At 42.3% G+C, this 19,475-nt stretch overlaps 1 protein-coding gene and 2 pseudogenes across 3 annotated transcripts in view; all 3 read left to right on the plus strand.

Annotated features, from left to right (window-relative positions):
* LOC148033477 (uncharacterized) overlaps positions 1 to 19,475 on the plus strand; it is a 277,944-nt gene that overhangs the window by 34,138 nt on the left and 224,331 nt on the right. The gene's annotated exons all lie outside the window — the stretch shown is intronic.
* Positions 29 to 4,443, plus strand: LOC148033478 (uncharacterized; annotated as a pseudogene).
* On the plus strand, positions 4,594 to 5,175 carry LOC148033479 (uncharacterized; annotated as a pseudogene).

The following is a 19,475-nucleotide window of genomic DNA, read 5'->3' on the forward strand; positions in this document are numbered from 1 at the left end:
TTTGGGTGTAGACACAGAATTATGCATTATGGCTGATAGAAAGGAAGACGTCAGAGAGGAAGCGTCTTCATCACAGGAGATCCCTGTTGTTCATGAGGTGGGAGAGTCTTCTAGACCTCCACAGTTTGTTACTCCTCCTGTTATGGTTGAGCCACAAGTTCTTACGGCTTCTTCTATGGATGAAGACATTTTCAAGACTCAGTTAGTTGCTATTGTGAGTATGTTTACTCAAGTGATGCAGAATCCAAGGTTTTTGGCATTTTTGCAACCCTCCCTTCCTTTACAGCAAGTTGGGCAATCTGCAAAGATTTCGGATCCAGTAGAGGTCCAGGATAAGGGTAAGCATGCTGCAGATTCAGTGGAAACACCAAGGCAGCTTGCGGAGTCAATGGAGACTCCAAGGTTGGTTCCGACTGTCCAGGAACAGGTGGCGGAAACGCTAGTTACACAGGCATTGCCAATTCAGCTCGCCACTTTACAGCAGCCAAATGTTGGCTTAAATGGATAGGGAAGCAGTTTTCAGGCTTTACCACAAGTTTTCCGACCGACCTCTGTACATCCTGGGTACTTTGGAGGTGGATCTGTATTTCAGAGTATGGCTGGTTATGTGCCTGGAAACCAGATTTATGTACCAGGAACAGTGTTTGGGGGTACACAGGGTTTTATGCCAAACCCCATGTATGGCAATATAGGCATGCAACCTGGATTTCAGGGAGTTCAGGGCAGTTTTGGCATGCCATAGGGCACTTTTGGTATGGCTGGTTATCAAAACCAGCAAGCAAGTATTGTGTCTACAAGCCCTGTAGTCAGTGGTCCGGCAACTTCCATGCCACCTGTTAGTGTTCCTATGTTACAGGCATATCCTACGGACCCTTTGATGGCTCATGAGAAGCCAAAGCCATACAAGGAAGGTGGTGCAGCCGTACAGTTTGACATCTTTCGAGGATTTGAAGATAGGACTAAGGCTCTCTCTTTCTTACAGCAGTTTGATGCCGCATTTGCAGGAGGGAACTTTACAGAGCCTTCTAAGGTCCGGAAAGCTGCCACCTTTCTTAAGGACAATGCTAGTCAGTGGTGGAGTACACTGTTGATGCAAGGACAGGCTCCTGCGACTTGGACTTACTTTAAGCAAGTATTTGCTTCTGCTTGGTTGACCAATGAATTTGAGATCGATGTTATGTCAGCTTGGCACAATTTGGATGCATCTAAATGCAAGGATCTGGAAGATTATAACAAGAAGTTTTGGGAGGCTTTGCTTCCAGTCACTTCTTACAGGGTTGTGTCATTGACCAAGCAGATAGAGAAATACTCCTGCGGGCTGCCCAAGGAACTCCGGAATTATTGTACAAATACAAAGGTCACCACTTTGACTCAGTTAATTGAGAATGCCAGCACAGGAAATGCATTATTGCTGGGACAGTCAAGTGGTTTTGGGGGCAGCATTAAACAGGACAAATCTGAGAAATTTTCAGCAAAGAAGCCATTTGGTAAACAGGTTTCTCAGATTTCTCAAAGCATAGGTAAACCTTGGCAGTTCAAGAAGAAGCCAGCCAAGTTCTTTGGACAGCAGTCAAAGGACTAGAAGAAGCCTTTTGTGCGCAAGTCTCTTGAAGAGAAAAAGGCTTTAATGGCTGAGAGGAAGTGCTTTATTTGTGAGCAGATTGGTCATATTGCGTCTAATTGTCCGGCCAAGAATAAGAGACCAGCTGATGATGATAAAGAGGATAGGAAAGGAAAGAAGCCCAAACTTTCAACAGCTTTAGTGCCAGATATGCTAGGAGACAAGCCACACTCGGATGCTAATGAGCTTTGCAGAGCTTGGGGTAAAGTTAGGGATCAACATGTACTCATTTTCTTTGATCCTGGAGCTAAGGCAAACTTTATCTCACCAGAGTTGGCTTCTACTTTGGGCATCAGAGTAGATGAGATGGGCTACACAGCAGAGGCAGGGTTGGCATGTCCTGGCCACTCAGAGTCTGTGACACCCATTCTTGGAAAGCTGCGTCTTCATATACAGTCTTATGTTGATGCAGAAGAATTTTATATCATGCCACTTGGAAGGCTGTGATGTCTTGTTGGGAATGCCATGGATGTTCAGAAAGCATGGTGTGTTGGATGCCTTTAACAAGACACTGACTTTGGAACATAGGGGAAAGACTCATGTGCTTGATGTGAAGCTTAAAGGAGAGTCTGTACCTGTTGTATCGGCTTTTGCCATTACATCTGTAATAAAGAATCATCTTTCTGCGTACTTGATTTTTGCACGTGATGTCAAGGATAATGATGAGTCAAATTTCTCTATGTTAGATAGAGACAAGTCTGCTTTCTTGTCTCAGTTCAGTGATTGTTTTTCTGACTCATTACCATCACAGTTGCCACCAGAGAGGTCTGAGGATCATGCGATAGATTTGGTGCCAGGCAGTAGCCCACCAAATAGACCTCCGTATAGGGTTACTGCAGCCCAACAGAAAGAGATATTGAGCCAGGTGAATGAGCTGTTAGAAAAAGGGCTGATTCAGCCAAGTTCATCTCCCTTTTGCTCACTAGTGCTCTTAGTGCAAAAGAAGGATGGCTCTTGGCGCATGTGCATAGAATTATCGTGCGTTGAACAAGAGTACCATCAAGAATAGGTTCCCCATTCCAAGAATTGACGACATCCTTGACCGTTTGGAAGGAGCGTCAATTTTCAGCAGGATAGATTTGAAGAGTGGATACCATCAGATCAGGATTAAGCGAGAGGATGTGCATAAGACTGCATTTAGCACCACGTGTGGTCTCTATGAGTTCTTGGTAATGCCATTTGGACTTACTAATGCTCCTGCTATGTTTAATCGAATGATGGACAGGATTTTTCGCCCATACAGGCAGTTTGTTGGTACATTCTTTGATGACATGATTGTCTTTTCAAAGAATGAACAGGAGCATAGAGAACACTTGAAAGTAGTCTTTGATGAGCTTCGCAGTAATAGGTTGCTTATCAATGGCAAGAAGAGTGAGTTCTTCTTGGAAGAAATCCAGTTCCTGGGGCACATAGTGTCAAAGGATGGTGTCCGAATGGATCCTGCTAAGGTTGAAGCAATTAGAACATGGCCAGATTTGAAGACTGTCCATGATGTTAGAAGCTTCTTGGGTTTGTGTTCTTACTACAGGAGGTTCATTCGCAATTTTGCAGAGATTGCTTCACCTTTACATGGTTTACAGAAGAAAGGAGTCTCTTTCCAGTGGACACAGAAAGAGATTTCAGCTTTTAATCTTCTTAAAGAAAAGATGACTTCTAGTCCAGTGATCATTCTGCCAGATCTTAGGAAGTCATTTGTTGTCCAATGTGATGCCTGTGGCAATAGCATTGTTGCAGTGCTAATGCAAGATGGCCGGGTAGTGGCTTATGAAAGCAGAATCTTGCGAGGGCCAGAGAAGACTATGCAGGTCTATGAGAAAGAATTGCTGGCTGTGATTCATGCGCTTTCTAGTTGGAAACACTACCTACTTGGGGCAGATTTTGTTGTCCAGACAGATCATCAGACATTGCGTTATTTCTTAACTCAGACTAAGCTGTCAGAAAAGCATATGTGTTGGGCAAACTTTTTGTCAATGTTCCATTTTCAGATTGTGCATGTGGAAGGCAAAAAGAATGTTGTGGCTGATGCTTTGTCAAGGAAGCCACAAATTTCAGCTGTGTCAATTCCTTATCATCATGAGCTTGATGATATGAAGGAACAGTATGCTCATGATGAAGATTTTGCAAGGATCTTTGATCAGCTTGTCAATGGACAACATCATGAGCATTATCTTCTCAAGGATGGTTTCATGTTGATGCATGGTAGACTATGTGTGACTATGCCATTGAGACGGAAAGTTATGACAGAGAGATTTTCTCCATCGTATGTAGGGCATCGTGGTATTGATGCAACAGTCAAAGCAATAGAGACATTCTTTTATTGGCCTACTTTGAGAAGAGACGTGGATGCTTTTGTGCGGCAGTGTTTGATTTGCTAGAAGGTCAAGTTTGACAGGCAAAAAGCACCAGGGCTTTTACAGCCATTGCCTATTCCAGATAAACCATGGGAAAGCATAGCTATGGATTTTATCTTTGATCTTCCAAGGACACAGACAGGAAATGATGGGATATGGACTATTATTTGCAGGTTTAGCAAACAGGCTCATTTCATTCCTGTTAGGAAGAAGATAAAACCATATCAGATGGCACGTTTGTTTATGTACAATGTCTTCAAGTATCATGGTATGCCACAGTCTATTGTCAGTGACCGTGATCCACGGATGACAAGTCTATTCTGGAGAGGCATATTTGAGAACATGGGCACAACGCTTAAGTTTTCATCGTCATTTCATCCACAGACTGATGGACAGTCAGAAGAGGAAAATTCTATTGCCTTGGATCTGCTTAAGTGCTATGTGTTAGAGCACAAGTCAAAGTGGGAGTAGTATTTGCCTTTGGTTGAGTATACATACAATAATACTATGCATTCGTCAACAGGCAAAGCCCCTTTTGAAATTGTTGAAGGTGGTAAAAAGGTTCCTCTCATTTTGCATACAAAGGATAAGATCTTTCAGGCAGATCAGTATGTGCAGAGTATGGATGAGATGTATCAGAAAGTTAAGCATGCCCTTGAAAGGACTTAGGCAAAGCAAAAGAAAGCTGTTGATCATCACCGTCATGAATTGTTATTTTCACCTGGTGATTGGGTACTGTTGCGGTTTGAAAAGGCATGCTTAAAGAAGCGGAAAGGCAAGGAAAGTCTTTTCACTAAGCTTAGTATGCAATACTATGGGCCTTTTCAAGTAACAGAGAAGATTAGTGATGTCAGCTATAGGCTGAAATTGCCTGACAATTGGAAGATTCATAATGCTTTCCATGTAAGTCTTCTTAGACCCTATGTGGGTGATGTGCCAGAAGATATGCCAGCTGAGGAACAGCCCGAAGTTGAGGAACTTGATGAAATTCTTGTTCCAGAACAGGTACTGGCACACAAGGAAAGGAAAGTGAAAGGCAAGGTTGCTAGAAGGTATTTGGTTAAGTTCAAGAACTATCCAGCTATAGATGCTAAGTGGATGGACGAAGGTGAACTTGCAGAGTCACCTAATGTGTTGGAACTTTACCTTGAAGCATTTCGCTTGCAACCTACCTTGACCCCTTTTATCTCTAAGTTGAAATAGATTGTCAAAGTGACAATTGCTCAAGAAAGAAATTATGTACAGAAACAGATTTTGTACAGGTTAACACTTATTGTGTCCATATGGTTTTCTCAGTGCTAAAGAAGTAAGTATTGCTTGCAAGAATACAGTTTTTACTTCTATTGAATTGAATACATGTTATAACAATGGTTACTCGATCGGGCATGTATTCTGTGAATTGACTTAGCGGGGATATCATTTTGATGTACCGGCCACTAGATCTCTAGTCAGGGTGATGTGGAGTCATCAAATGAGAATTTGCCACTATGGGGATATCATTGTGGTGTACCGGCCACTATATCTGGAAACAGTGATGTGGAGTTACATGATGATAGTCTGCCATGTTTCACAGTTAGAACATACATGTGTTATCAGTGTGTTCAGTACACAATGTTGACTGATAGCATGTATGTGTTGTATATGTGCTGCCAAGTGTAAGTTCACTGGGTTAGCTGGAAGCATGTATGACATTCATGCAAACGAGGACGTTTGCGATTTCGAGAGGGAGGTATGTCACAAGACTGTGACAACTATTACCTTTTTGTTGATTTCTTTATTACTACTTTATAAGGTTTTTCTTTTTGGAAGGATCCCTCTTGAAATCTAAACGCCTGAGTTGCATGGCCAGTACGTGGAACGGACAGGAATGTCCAGTGAGTCAAGACTAGACAGTTAAGGTCCAATACAAGTCTGGAAGAGACTCATGGCACTGTAGATTGACAAGCCTGGAAGAGACTTGTGAAAGTGTATATGGACAAGTGTGTTGAAGAACTAGCTTGGAAGAGACTAGTTCAAAGTGAAGATGGACAAATCTCCAAGAGATTAGTCCATGTGGGGTCATCAGTGGAAATTCACTTTCAGTTGAGCTACATTGCAAATTTGGATGTAGCCATAGTCTGCAAAGATGGTCAGAAGACTAGTGGGGATACAATGGAAGCAGCTCCTAAAATTTAGGGAGTTACTATTTTTGGACCCCAGAATCTGTTCGCGTCATTATCTTCGTCTTTGCACGAGGATTAATTCTCTGGTCTATGCCGAGGTCAAATTTTGCACCGATCATAGAGAATTTTAGACCGAAAGGTTTAAACAGGAAAATTGTTACATGTATGCCATGTGTCACAAATTGGGCATAAATTCCCAAAAGAGAGAGAGAGAGCAGCACAAAAACGAGTTTCAATGCATGAGGGGCAGATTGGAGCATGGAACTCATGGGGCTGAGGGCAGATTGCTGCAAATACATCAGCTATGGAGGGTACTTCTTCATCTTTGACTCATGTACAGAGGTTGAGCTTGCTCCTCCTAGGTCACTCTCTCCTTATCTGAGCAGATGGATTATGTACAGTGTTGTGGGCTGATCAGATGGATCATGTATAATGTTGTGGGTTTATGCATAATTGCCGAGGCAAGAGCCTCTTGAACAGGTACAGGGTTTGCTAATTGCATTCCCAAGCAGATGCTTGTGTGGAAAACGTTGTTTTCCTGAGATTTCTCACGTGAAATCTCGCAGGATTCAAAGGGCAAGTGGCCCATAAGGTGCGGGAGCCCGCTGGCTACGCACACAAGTGATTGGCAGGTAAAACAGGGCCGAAAACAGGAAATTACAGCCTGCTGTATATTTTTGCAGGTTTGGGTTTTTGGACATTTTTGGTGTCTATTTGCTCCAGAAGCTTCAAGGGAGCTCCAGGGACACTGTACATGTATTTTGGAGCAGTTTAAAGACAAAAACCAGAAAATGCAGCATGCTGAATTTCTTACCAGGCACTTCATTGAGTGTGTTTAGGTGTATGGAGGCACCAATTGAGTAGGGATAATGACCAGGTCAAGTTGTACTGCCTTTATGGTGTCGAAATCGGGTTGGAACTGTGTTTCCTTCTCCACTTTGTACAGGGACAAAGTAGGCAGGTTATTGTGGGATTATCCCTTTGTTAATGAATAAAGAAATACCGCAAGGGGCGCCTGACTTAGGGGCCAACAGGGTGTCTGTGTTGCAACAGGAGCATTCTAGCTTCCTGTATTTCTTCTTGATTCTATGTCTTTAAGTTCAGGTAAAGTCGGCGACTGTGAATTGGGTGAAAGCATTTATATATTTTGGTTATACACTACCACCCTTTCCAATGAACAGGCCGGTTACATTTAAACCTTAGTCAAGGGGCTATTCACATGGAATTGGGGATTTCAAAAATTTGGTCAAAATTTCACAAATTTTGTCAATAAAGTTTGGGGTTTTTTGCACTAGACATTAATTCTTATTTCAAGTCATTTGAATTTATCCAAATCTTATCCCCATTTTCTTTTCCCCCTAAAATTTCTAAAAAATTTATCACCAACTTTGGGCCTTTTTTAATTTGAGCCCTCTCCATGGCATTTACCATCGGTATGTCAAGATATAGCATCACAATTAAAAATTCTCAAGCATCAGGTTCTCTATTTGGAAGACAAAAATTCAGCTCATACTTATGCAGAAGGCGCATGGAGGGTCGTATCCACTAATGACCCAGAGCATGTTCGACGCAACCCACAACTTCATTAGGAATGGCTCGAGAAGAATGAGAGTGCGCTTGCCATCATTGTGCTTGGCCTCTCTAACAACCTTCTTTATCACCTTGATCTCACAAAAATGGCAAAAGAGGAATGGGATGGCCTTCAAGTCACATTAGGGGGAGATACTAATAATTCCAAATTATTTTTGAAGATGCAATTGATTGGTATCTCGTACAATCGTTCGAAGACTCTTAAGCAACCTATCAATCATTTAACTCTCCTTACCAACAATTGACCACTCTCAATAGTTGTCTTGATGGCAATGATAAAAAGGCTGTACTATCGATGGGAGACGACATGCCGCCTTAGAGCCCAATCAGGAGGGGGGACTAGAGGATCTGGAGTCGTAGCTATGCTATATAGGGAGGAGCTAGAGCACATGGTACAGATCATGTGGAGAGACGAGGAGGCTTGCTTCATGTGGATCTGGATACACACAGATTGCCCCTGTGATATATAAAAGGCAGTGTGTTACTTTGGCCCAACACATTCTCCATATGCACTGCAAGGGGAAGAGTCACCATATCTGCCATTATATGAGGACATTTTGCATTATTCTAGCATTGGAGATGTCTTGTTGGTGGGGGACTTCAGTGCTCGCACAACACAGAGACAAGTTTCCTTCTTTGAGAGTGAGGACCACATGCACAGAGAGGGAACACTAGAGGAGATGGGGCTCAGTTGGACATCACAAGACACAACTGAGTACATACATTATGATGACCACCTCCTAGCCTTGGGAGATGCACATGCATTAGCCATCCTTAACGTCTTGGCTAGATGGTCTGGATTGGATGCTCTCACGCTTTCCACATAAGCATGCATCTAGACGTACAAAAGGAGCCCCCTCTGGAGGACCCATTTTGAGACTAGGAGCGAGCATGGTGGACTATCTCCTAGGGCCCTGATCCCTCATCCTTGACATATAGTCCTTTAGAGTGTTCCCTCGTCCACTAGTAATGGCAATTGACCATGCCTACCTATAGTTTACCATCACTTCCAAACATGAGGTGATCCCTTCAGTGAGCAGCCACCCAAGATTCCCCAGATACCACTTCACTAGATTGACAACGAGTGCTTACTTGAATACGCATTTGTTACAGGGCAAGTATGAGCACTAGGAGGCTGTCGAAGGAGATCACCATCACCATTGGGGTGAAATAGGGATGTCCACTCTTACATACTCTATTCGGCCTCTATATTGATGAGATATCAGACTACATTGATGGACTTGGAGGGGAGGGAGTTGGCCTGGGGGGGGCATTGATACCCATATTAGTGTATGCTGATGCCATAGTCCTCATCTCCAGCACACCGGAGGTATTGTAGGGCCACCTAGATACACTATAGGCCTTTTGTGAGGATAGGGATCTCATAGTGAACCTTGGGAAAACCAAGGTTATGGTGTTTAACACTTCTTCCTAGTGGATTCGGCAATCAGTACCCCATTTCATAGATGGAGTAGGACCGAGATTCACTTTGAGGAGAGCAGCAGAGGATAGATTGACATAAGGCTATGCAACTCTGGGTGCAACGGAGCGCCAGTGTGCATGCATACAGTTTTAGGAGCCTCACACAAAGCTCTGGCTCTTCGACACTTTGGTCACACCGGCACTTCTGTATATAGGGCCCCCATATGGGGAGCGGCCTCTACCACATGAGGAGAGCCACACAAAATCAGCCACTATCCCAAGGGAGAGGAGATATATGAGGGGTGGGGGCAGATGGAGAGACCCCTAATACTGATGATTTCACGGATGATTCGAAGTAAGCCCTTTGTACCGCATGAGATTATCAGAGCAGAGATGGCACCACCTATAGTGGTGTGGTAGAGGCCTTCTTCTAGATAGTGACTTTCTTGCATAGGCTTTGGACCTTGCCGAGACAGAGATACCCCTAGCTCACACTAGAGTCATTTGGACAACTAGCATTTCAGGGGGATACTAAGTGCTAGTATGCTTGGATAGAGGCATGGCTACAGTCACATGGATTACACATGGATCCCCTCCCACCACTATAGTACAGCTTGGATTGCCCCCACTTGGAGCTTAGTTGAGAGGAGCTAAACCACATCATCAAGATGGACATTATTTAGATACACAAAGCCAGGACATGGGTGATACCTATTGAGGATTTAGGGACAAAGATGGCTTTCTACCAAAAGCATCTTCTACACATATCCCCTGAGGGCTTTGTTGTTCACTTGAGATATACGGATGCACACCTGTCTTGTGGTGTATGATGTGCCATTGGGCAACTCCATACATCCTCACACCAGCTCTGGATTGAGACAAGTAGATACAACGTAGACCTCCTTCTCTCGGAGGGTAGGATTTGCTAGCTTGTTAGCTTGAGCGAGAGACAGAGGAGCACTATTTATGTAGATGCCCAATGTACTATGAGATTTGAGGGTGCTTCTATTGCTTGTTCAAAGAGGGATTTGGGCCACTATCCAAGGTTACAGATTTCCGAGATCAGAGATGTTTCGAGCTTTCCTTGCTAGAGCTATGCTACCATAGAGAGCATCTCTTACAGACCCAGCAGAGTAGAGACACGGAACCACACACCAACGTACACTTATGGAGTTCTATAGAGCATCGAATACTCCCCCACAAAGCCCTCCTTGGTCTGGTCCCACTACTGGGGACCACCTTAGATAGCCACAGAGAGATCTAGAGCCCATTGCCCATGTCCAATTGGTCCATGCCCTTGCACAAGGCATCATCTGTAGATACAAAGGATACTACACCTTAATAGGGGGACCCTACCTCACTGCTTCAGCCTCTCTATGCTAGACAGACCCATGAGAGATATCCTAAGATGAGAGTGCTTCTTGTGCAGTTCCATATTGTATCTGGCTTAGACATCATTTTGTACTCATCAACTATGTATTGTTCACTGTTTATTTTCCATTTAGATAGTTATAGCATTAGATGTCAACTATTTTGAGACATGGGAAATTCTGTGAATTTTCAGATGTAGCATCTTGGTCTCATAGGCTGATTTGGCCTATTGTAGACATTAATATAAATTTCTTTCTTTCTTTCTCTCCCCCCTCTACCCTCCCCCCCACCCCCCACCACACACACACACACACACACAGCTCCACCCACCGACCCACCCCCCAAAATCATGGAGCTTCACACTCCATAGCCTGCTGGTCACATGTGAGCTGTAGACCCAACACAATGTAGGGAGTGAAACAGAGTCCTCAATAGTGAAGAAAACACAAAAGCGTAGGTATCTGAGATAGGACTGATAAAAAGGGTATAACCTGCTGTAAATGGCCTGAATCTACTGCAAACAAAGCCCTCATAAAGTGGCTGATGTCTGGGAACTATTGCCTGGGTGCTAGGATAGCAAGAGGAGCTCAAAACACAAAATAATGATGAAGATAATCTGCTAGGGAGGAGTGAAACCAGCAAATGCAGTAGTAGGAATGATGAAGAACAGGCTGCCAGGCTGAAAACACAGCAATTTGGAGTGACTGATGGCAATGTGAAGAAGACGTGTAGAATGAAATCACATGTTGGTATGGCATCACGATCAGCTCAGCAGCACCACGAACTGAGATACTTACCAAGGTAGGGGTGTGGACAATAGTGGTGGAGAGCCAAGGCTGAAGGTTGATGAGGAAATGACGAAGAATGAATGAGAGAGTAAGTGTGGAGTGGAGTAAAGGATAGATGAATGCCCATGCCTTATTTATAGGCACATGAGCAGTGAACTCTCTAGGGTGGCGCCCGACTCTCTCGGGTGGTGCCCTGACACTAATAAATGATATAGAAAAACCTTTGCAGGGCTGTAAATGGAAACCAAAATAGGAATAAGGTAATGAAATGAACTTAATGAATCAGTTTCTCAACAACCTTAGCCATCATGCTTTTTTTTTTTGGTGCCCTTTTGGAAATGCATTCATATTTGAATAAAACCATTGCATGTGTAACCAACAAAAAATTGCCTCTCTTCAAGAGTTGGTTGGGTAGGCATCTTAACTTGGATAAAGATCTTCATGCCAGTAGATTCATATTGTTTCTCACAGTCGTGAATCAGAAACAACCCACCAAACTATGAGCCGCTATTTAATTTGTACTAAGATAAAATTGTTGAATTTTATAGAGATAGGAGGTGGTAGTTAAATCGCTCTTTGGATTTGCTTACTTTATTACTCTATGCCGGTGGTGTCAACCTAAAATCTGACTTAAGAAGTGGGATAACAATGCCAGATGGATGTATTAGATAAATTTTGCATAGAAAGGAAGAAAGATATATTAATATCTACATAAGGCTGGTGTGGCATATGAAACAAAATCCAGAGTCCATCCATGTCTAATGTCATCGTGAAGATTAAATTAAAATAAGTGGCTTATGAAACAATGCTCACAATACTTCTACGATGGGATTATTCTAGAGTAGAATAATGCCTAGTGTTGGCCCATGGGTAGAAAGAAAAGGAAAACCTAATTTGACAGAACTATTTACATAAACTGTGGTGGAGACTATAGGCTATAGCTATTCTCAAGATTCGCACATGATCTTAGCTATAATGCAGTCCTTAACTGCTCCAATAATATGCTTGGTGGTGAGTCTTTAGTGTCTTGTGATAATGGCCCTCATGCGGCTTTGGTGTGGCCTCCTTGGACGCGGTCGTGGTAGATGAGATCATCATGCTCGATGAAGTGAAAGAGCTCTATCCAATGCGACTCCATGGTGAGGCATGGAAGGTGTTTGGCTGGGTGGCTCCGTCTCTGCTAGGCTAGTAGTGTCAACAAGGTCTGATATGTGAAAAAAGTTTGTCACTACTCTGTGTGGGTCCCTCCCAATGAATTGGCCTCTCATACACCATCAGGGAAGAGACAGTTGTACCATCCTCGTGTGTCATAGTATACTATACATTTGCATATGGAGTGCTCCTCTTGTTGGGAATAAAGGGCCACTATGCCTTTTATACGTGCTCGGGTGTAAATACACCCTTGCACTTGTGCTTTGGTCCTTTACATGTAACTATCAAAAACCTTAAGAGTGCTACATCTTTTTGTACCCACACATTGTGCATCACACTACTACTGCTGCTTACTCTCCTCTCTCACTCTCTCCCATCACCATTGCCTAGCATTGAACCTCCACTGTGCATCAACTGCCACTACAAACTGGTATCAGAGTAGAAGGTTGCATTGCTAAAGGTTGTAGCTTGTTAGTCCTTGTCAAGCAGCGTGCTGCAGTTGACAGGTCCTTGATAGGGTGGATAGGTCAGTGCTAGGCAGATAAGCCCTCGACAGGGTGCAATGCGACAAGCATCCATGCAGCAACTCTATCAGCAGGTCACAAACCAGTGCGGGCAGGTTGCTGAGGGTCAGCGCGGGGCAGGTTGTCTGTGGGCAGGTCGCTCATGGTCAGTGGGGGCAGGCTGACGACATGTGTGCAGCACAATAGGTCCACGAGGGTGCAAGATTCGACGGGACGGGCAGTCAACTGTCACCCATCACACCCCTTCTTCTTTTTTTTGTAAGGAAATCATTTTTAAAAAATCAAAGGTTCATCCTTTGTTTGAAATTTGCAGGCCTTGAAGCGCACAAGCATAGTTCAACGAATGCAAGAGATTGGGCATGCTTTCAACCATGGAATTTGGGGATTTTGGTGTACACGGGAGATTTTACTTGTAAGAGTAAAATGTTTTGCATTCTTGAACACTCTCGGCTCTCAAAAATTAGGGCTTTTCGTGCATGTGCAGAAATTACAGTGGAATAGGTGCAATTCTTGAAATTTTGACACATTGGACCCTATACAATTTGGGGCTTTTGCAAAATTTGGGTCAAATCTTGTCTTGATATGTACTTGCAATGTAGCTTCTATGCAAATTGAGCACATAGGGTCCCAGACAAATTTGGGGCATTTGCAAAATTTATGAAATTTTGGCAAAATTGGCTTGCGTAATCCATCGGAAGTTATGTTTGATGTCATTTGAGCAGTTTGAGCACAAAAATTTTGGGCCTTTTGACCTTAAGAGTCAAATTGGTGCATGTGGATGCATTTGGAGCCGAAATTGTATCTAAAATTTGGGGCTTTCTCATGTAACTAATATATTAGCCCATGATACGGTTGCAATTACCTGTGATGTGTTGAACCACACATTTTGTACCTCTGAAAATTAATTTGCAGATCTGAAATTTCTACAATTACTTGAATTTTCATTGCTGGTTGGTACTTTCATTTGTGTGATATTTTGGGCTCACATTTGTTGACCTTTGAGTCACCTTTTAGCTCTAAATCATGGCTGGTAGTAGTGAGAACAGCAATCTTTTGCACATTAAGAAGCTTGGAGGTGCACATAACTTTGCTATATGGTAGAAGCAGCGCTATAATGTCTTGGTGGAAAAGAAACAGGTGAAGCCCATCAAAACAAAAGGAGTAAAACCAGCAACCATAAATCAAGAGGAATGGGATGATTTTGATAAGCTTGCATGCTCTACCATAGAGCTTTCGGTGTTAGACACTCTACTTTTCAACATTGAGAAACTGAAATCAGCCTATGACATGTGGCAAAGATTCGAGGAGTTATATGCTCAGAAAAGTGCAGCCACAAGGTTTATTGGTTGAAAAAATTGATGGACTTCATATGAAGGAGGGTACAGCCATGTCTGTACATTTGAATGAGTTTAACTCTATTTTCAGCTAGATGATTGCCTTGGAATTTCACATTGATAAAGAGTTCAAGGTAACATTTTGGCTATGCACCTTGCCTGAAAGTTGGGATACTTTTAGGAGAGCAATGAGTAACTCGAATGCTATGCTGTTATATTCAGATGTGGAGAGTTCTTTACTCATAGAGGAGCTCAATAGGCAAAATATTTCAGTAAACAAGTCTTTCAATGCACCGCATACTAGAGGCAGATCCAAGCAAAAGGGGCAATTCTAACAACAAAGCATGCAACAAGTCTTGTGGGAAAAATGTGGAGTGTCATCATTGTGGCAAGAAAGGGCACTTCAAGCAGGATTGCTTTCAGTGGAAAAAAGAAAACGGAAAAAGGCAAAAACATTGATGATAACAAAGATGAGAAAAAGGACAGTCAACATGCAAAGAAGAGTAGTATGAAGATAGAGGAAGTCAATGTAGTCAATCATGAGAGTGACAGTGGCAGTGATGTACTCTTTGCTTCTTCTTTTAGTGCACAGTCATTGACTGTAGATTCTGATGATGACATGTATACTTGGGTTCTTGATTCAGATGTCTCATTTCATTTAACACCACACCGTAAGTGGCTTTTTGACTATAGTAGTGGTAGACATGGTGTTGTCCACTTGGAGGACAATTATACATGTGACATTGTAGGGATTGACAGTGTGGAGTTGGCATTTCAGCATGGTTAAGTGTTCACTTTGCATAATATGAGACATGTACCCTAGCTCAAGAAAAGCTTGATAAACACAAGGCAACTAGATGATGAAGCCTATCATACCACTTTTGGGGACAGCAAGTGGAAAATATGTAAGGGCTCTAGAATTGTTACCAAAGGCTCTAAAAGTGATACTCTGTATCCATTACATGTATCTAGTGTGTGTACTCATGTTGTCGCCATAATTGAGCATCTAAGTGTGTCTTTGTGGTGCATAGCCGGTTGGACCACATGAGTCAAACTGGAATGAAAGTGCTTTTTCGTTTGGGTTGTTTGCCATGTTTGAGGTATGCTAATTTTGACCATTATGATCACTGTATTTATGGCAAACATGCTCAAATATCACATAAAAAGTCTCCTTTACCAAAATCTTCACCCTTAGAGTTAGTACATTCAGACGTATGTGACATGCCAAGGCTGTCTCTAGGGTGAAAGGAATATTTTATCTCTTTTGTTGATGATGCCATATGCAAAGTATGGGTTTATCTGATCCATTGTAAAGACAAGGCTTTGGATAAGTTTAAAAAATTCTTGGCACTCGCTAAAAATATAACCAGCAAGACATTAAAGTGTCTTTGCTTTGACAATAGTGGGGAATATGTGTCTAAAGCCTTTCAAGCCTTTTGTGATAGCAAAGGGATTAAAAGGGAGCTCATTGCTCGGTACAAGCAAGAACATGGGATTGATTTTGATGAGATTTTTTCTCGTGTAGTCAAAATGACTGCTTTACGAACCATATTGGGCTTGGTTGCATGTGAGGATATGGAACTCATATAGATGGATGTAAAGACTTCTTTCTTATATGGTGATCAATATGAGGACATATATATGCAATAACTAGAAGGTTTTGTGGCTAAGGGGTACGAAAAGTATGGTATGTAAAGCCAACAAAAGCTTGTATGGGCTGAAGCAAGCATCGCGTGAATGGTATCGTAAGTTTGATACATTCATACAATCTCAAGGTTTTCAAAGAAGTCAAGTGGATCACTGCTTGTATACCAAGAAGGTTGCAGATGGCAATCTTATTATATTGATTTTGTATGTGGACGACATACTGATTGGTGGTAGGGATATTCATACATTAGACACATTGAAGCAGAACCTACATAGCAGCTTTGATATGAAGGATCTCGGTGAAGCCAATCATATCCTAGGCATGAGTATACATAGAGAGAGATCGAAAGGTCTTCTTCATCTATCATTGCAAGAGTATGTATCCAAGATTTTGTAGCATTTCAATATGGGGGGGGGGGGGAAGCAATTGGTGTATCATTACCTTCATATATGAAACTTGGTGCAAAGGAAAACCCTCCATTGATGATGAAAAGGATGAAACGGCTAAGATCCCATATGCTTTAGCTGTGGGTAGCTTGATGTATGCTATGGTTGCTACACATTTTGACATAACATTTGCGATGGGAGTGGTTAGTAGATACATGGCACAAAAGCAGTGAAAGGTATCATGAGATATCTTAAGGGCACAAAAGGTATGTGCATGTGTTTTGGAAAGTAGAAAGCATTTGTTATTGGCTATAAGGATGCAGAGTAAGCTAGTCATGCTGATTGCAAGAAGTCTACTTCAGGGTATGTATTCACCTTCATAGGGGGAGCAATTTCTTCTCTCCAGGCTATAGAAGTGTGTTGTATTGTCTACTACAAAGATAGAGTATGTGGCTGCCATTGAGGCATGCAAGGAGGCTTTATGGCTTTATGTCTGGTGGTAGGGGAGCTTGGCATTACTGAGACTCCCGTTCTTCACTGTGATAGTAAGAGTGCTATTATGCTAGTACAGAATCCCATCTTTCATGCAAAGATGAAGCACATACAAGTGAAGTATCACTTTATCAGGGATGTACTTGATAGCAAAAGCATTGAGCTTGTCAAGGTACATACAGATGATAATCCTGCAGATCTTCTCACGAAGGGACTTCTAGTAGAGTGGTTTGCTCATTGCCAATAGATGATTGGAGTTGGATAGTATATGTATTTTAGCCTTGTATATACTGAGACTTAGCTGATTCTTTTCTTGACCTTCAAGCACACTGCCTTCAGGTGGGAGGTTGTTGGGAGTAAAGGGCCATCGTGCCTTTTATATGTGCTCGGGTGTAAACACACCCTTGCACTTGTACTTTAGTCCTTTACATATAACTGTCAAAAACCTAAAGAGTGGTACATCTTTTTGTACCCACACCGTGCATCACACTACTACTGCTACTCACTCTCTCTCTCTCTCTCTCTCCGCCATCACCATTGCTGAACATTGAACCTCCACTGTGCATCAAGCATCACCACACCTTTGTCTCAGGCTCTCAAGCACAAAGCTGGCAAGTCCTATCCTCTGCGGGAGTATTTGTCCATCTTCCTATCTCCATCTATGGCCTATGAGAGGAGGCGTGAATCTGTCCGATAGCAGCTTGTATACTATGGGAGAGATGGGTGTCCATGTATGTTAATTGAATAGTGAATCCATTATTAGAGAGAAAAAATAAGTGAGTTTGGTAGAACTCCATTCTCAATCCTAGAGGGAGTGGTGGGTGGATCCCTATCCTCGCTATCACTGTCTACCTTCCATGCACTCTTGCTACCCCATACAAAAAATAGCCGATATATCTCTGCCTTCACTTTTGCCAAGTAGTCTTGTTTCTTCTTTTGCACAAGCCATTTGAAGAATATCCTTGCTTGATGATATATCTAAGTGCCGAGCTCCACTTCTCTCTGTAAGTGAGTGCGAGTAACTCTGCACTCACCATTGTACCAGCAATTTTGGGGAGCAATAGAGTGCGTGGGTCTACGTTGGGGGAGGGTGTGTGGGTGTGGGAATGCATACATGGCTGATCTATGTATGGCCTTTGCTAAGTCCCTTGTATATTCCTCCAACGATGTGCTCAAGAACAATGTATGCAAACTAGTTTGCAGAGAGCCACTGTGGATGTGTGAGGTGTCTTCTACAAAGTAGTATTTGGGATGTTTAGATAGGCATGGTGTTCCATGTTTCATATGTCCACAAGAGAGCATGAAAGTCAAAATATCATGATCTGCTGCTATGCCAATTGGTCTAGTAGATACCTTAAAGTTTAGGCATGTGTTGAGAGAGACATGATAAAAGATATAACCAACCAATTGGACACATAGGGGCAGCCAAATGGAGGTGACAGATTCTATATATACCTAGGCATCAGCTTACCAAAATGGAGGAGGTTTTTCCATGAGAAAGATGCCACAGGACAGATTCACACAAGGCTATGCTACACGCACAAATGGAGTGATAGTGTTGCTAGGTCTAGTTCTAGGATCCTCACACAAAAGGTTGGATTTTTGAATTGTCACACCAACTATGAGATATGCATCACTTCGATAGGTCCCTTGTCTCTCCACATTGAGTGCAATGGATGGACAAGCCTCATATCCTACTTCAGATATCTGTCTGATGTGTGACCCTCATTAGTCAAACCAAAACCTAGGTGTGGGAATATAACATGTAGGGTTGATATTTTTGGGCATATCTTATGTGTAATTGGAAGGTTTGCACGCATGTTGATAGTATCTTTGTCTTCTATAGACTATCGGTTGTATTGGTGGGGTCCCAAAGCACAAGGTGATTTCACATGTTGGTGCTAGGTGGTGGTATACATTGTAGCGAGCTTTTAAACCTTATCTTTTCGATTGACTTTTCCATGCAAGCCTTGTATCATTAGCTATTATGGACAAATCTACATTTTGGTATGTGAGTAAAATTAGTTTACTTTTAGCAAAGGTAGGCTTGTTTTAAGTTTTTGGTTCACCCACGTAAGTTGACACAATTGTACTTCTAACTGCCATGCTCTTTTCACCTACTATTCCTTCATTCATAACAATTGGAAGTGACTAGTCTTGCTTCACATGTAGTTACTTTCTAATGTGGACTTGAAGAAAAAGGACTTCCAATTCTTGAAGTAATTCAACCTATAATTGTTGGCTGTGACTTTCAAGGATATGAATTATCATACAAGCTCCGTTGCCAAGAGTTCTACTCCATAAAAATAAAGTCAAAAACTTGTGAAGGTTTTCAAAGAGACTTGGAATGAATACTAGAGTGATTGAATTTAGTGTGATGGTGGGACACTCGTTGTCCTGAGAATGCTTTATCAGAAAGGATGACAAGCACTGATTGGGAAGCTAGTTGGCTTTAACTAGTTTTAGTACAATCTTACCTTATGTTATTGCACACTTCGATTTTTGTCGTTTTAATGGTCTGACATGGCTTTTCCTTTATCATTTGGTTCAACAATGTTCCACCTATATTGAAACATAGAATCTGCCTGAATATCTATGTTAATTATTCATGTTATATAAAATTGTTTCTATGTA

Source organism: Lygodium microphyllum, chromosome 7 (genome assembly GCF_053477565.2).
Source record: "Lygodium microphyllum isolate KBCC chromosome 7, Lygodium_microphyllum_v1.1.10, whole genome shotgun sequence".
Taxonomy (NCBI): Eukaryota; Viridiplantae; Streptophyta; class Polypodiopsida; order Schizaeales; family Lygodiaceae; genus Lygodium; species Lygodium microphyllum.